The 2,467-nt window shown below is 49.3% G+C and overlaps 1 pseudogene; it reads right to left on the reverse strand.

Annotated features, from left to right (window-relative positions):
• Nucleotides 1-583: 583 nt before the first annotated feature.
• Nucleotides 584-2,224, reverse strand: LOC143387647 (TNF receptor-associated factor 4-like; annotated as a pseudogene).
• Nucleotides 2,225-2,467: the final 243 nt, after the last annotated feature.

The raw sequence follows: 2,467 nt of genomic DNA on the forward strand, positions 1-2,467 counted from the left end.
TCTTCTCTCAGTGGTCCTTTGCATACTTAGCCCCAACCTCCCAGGGCCTTAACTAACTCAGAGGATACAGGCTGGGTCCAAATTAATAAATACAATTCAGAATTTATTAAAAATCAGGGTTCCCCTGCTGTGCCTTCTTGGTGCTAAGGAAATAAATAACCAGAAGGGACACAGCTGGGAAAAGAAAAATCAATCTCAAGACACATTTTTTTTAACTACCTCTCCCTTTCCAAACCACCTCCCCCTATGGCTCTTGGGACATAGCACCCGAGCAGGTACCTCAGTCCAGGTAGAATGTGGCCGGCACCAAGGCATACCTGCCTTGCCCAGGAGGGTAGACAGGCCCTGGGATCATTTGTTTCTATCCCTTGATAACCCAAAGACCTTCTCCCCGAAGGGGCCAGGGCTGAAGCACCAATTGGAGGCACCTGAGGGTGGTAGTGGTAGGGGGTGAAGAGGGTAGCAACCCAGGCAGCATAAGCAGTTGAAAGGGGGTCCAGCTCCCTCTCCAGGTTTAACCAGTGCTTGATAAATCATGTCCCATCCATACGCCCTTCTCTCCTTGAGTCTGCCAGTCCTGCACTCAGCTGAGGATCTTTTGGGTCAGTTCAACAGAGGCACGGATGAAGATTGTATCACGTCGCACATAGTTTCCCTTTCAGATATCCTAGTGGGAGATGAACTTGGGGTATCCAAAGCCCAGATAACTCTCATCCAAGGAGCCTTGCCAAGTGACTGGCTTTTGGAAATTTTTCCAGTTTGGGTCAGGGTGGAAAGTCCAAATGACATGCTGTGGCTTATCAAGTCCTGTGTAGCTCTGATCTAGCAGGGAGAAAGTGACACGATGGGCAAAGGGCCACTCAAGGAGATTGTCAAAGATGCCTGGTAGAACACAAATGTACAGAGAGAGGTGTGTGCCCTCATCATTGCCATTAAAATTGAGGAATGCAGACACCTGTAGCTTGTAAAGATACTTGCATGTATAGAAAGCTGGACTGAAGCACTCAAGGATAGGCTTGGCTTTGGCCTCTTGTAGCCTCTGCCCATATTTGCCTTTCATCCAGATGAGCACACCATCACTGCCTACTGATAGTTCCTCCAGTTCTCGATGCAGGTTCTGTGATTCCTGCCACTGCCGACTCACTAGGGCACACATCATAGCTAGATGTGGCTTCACACTCTCCTAGACATTCCACACCATTGCCAGCTTATGGCACTTTTGACAAAGCCCCAGGCAAGGAGGGAAGGGAGGACTGTTACAAAAAGAGGAAGTCTCAGAGGTAGCAGGTGCCCAATTCTGCATGAGGAAGACAGGGTGCTAGGAAGAATCTGCAGCTGAACAGCAGAGGGAAGGACCTCAAAGAACTAAACTGCCAGAAAACCTAGCCTTCATCTAGGACTTCACGGGCTAAGGAGGGGTTGACTTGAAGAAGGGGCATCTCACCCTGTGCTAGCAACCAGAGTCTTTGGATGGGCATAGTACCAAGACAGTGCTACTGCTGTCCCTCAGATGATTTGGCATATCCTCCGGAGCCACAGTGCCCATGCCACACTGGTTAGGGCAGGGCATAGGCAGCCCTGGGCACTGGTACTGGTGACTCTGAATGGTGTCAAAGACAAATTCCTTTGTGCAGTAGGTACAAGGCTGGGTGCTCTTGGGGCACTCAGAAGTGGCATGCTGGGCCAGTAGTCACCACATCATGTGGGCACCACACTAGTTCTCACAGTACACACTCTCTTGGGGGTACATACCCTCATGACTATCATAGACTTCCCAACTAAAGTCACAGCCACAGAACTCTCACTTGAGGTGCCCCTTGGGATAGTTGTGTTGCAAGTGTGCAGGCAGATGACGGCGACTCAGCTTGGCAGAACAGCAATTGGGCCGGGGAACTACATTGAAGCTGCAGGTACTCAGGTGTCTCTGTCAATGATGAAGTGGCCCACTCCAGTGGCAGCCCTCCTCACTGTGGATGCTGTGGATAGGCAGGCCTAGCACCTGGACCTCCAGCTCTGCGTCTGGGTATATCTTGGAATAGTCCAGGGGAACTTGGTCCTCAGGACATTTGAAGAATTCTTCATTGAGGAACTCCTGCAGGCAGGTGTTGCATAAGTGGTGGCCACATGTAGAAACCTGCATGGGATCGCACAAGGGTTACCTGCACAGCAGGCACAGTAGCTGCTGCTTGGGCTTTTCCAGGAACTTGTTTTCCAAGCCAGGCATGGTGGGAGAGTGGCAAGCATGGGCAAGTGGGGCTGGGCAAGCAGTGGCCCCACAGCCTGCAGGGTGGCGTCAACTGGCAGCTTTGCCCAAAGCTACTAAGTGTTTTAAATATGCTTTATATTTGAAAATATACATACACTACAAATCTCTCTTCATTTAAAAAATGACTGCATACTACATTATTTTACAGATATAAAAACAGAATTATTAAAGAATATTTGGACTATTTCTAATTCATAAGAA

This window comes from Callospermophilus lateralis, unplaced genomic scaffold (assembly GCF_048772815.1).
Source record: "Callospermophilus lateralis isolate mCalLat2 unplaced genomic scaffold, mCalLat2.hap1 Scaffold_83, whole genome shotgun sequence".
Taxonomy (NCBI): Eukaryota; Metazoa; Chordata; class Mammalia; order Rodentia; family Sciuridae; genus Callospermophilus; species Callospermophilus lateralis.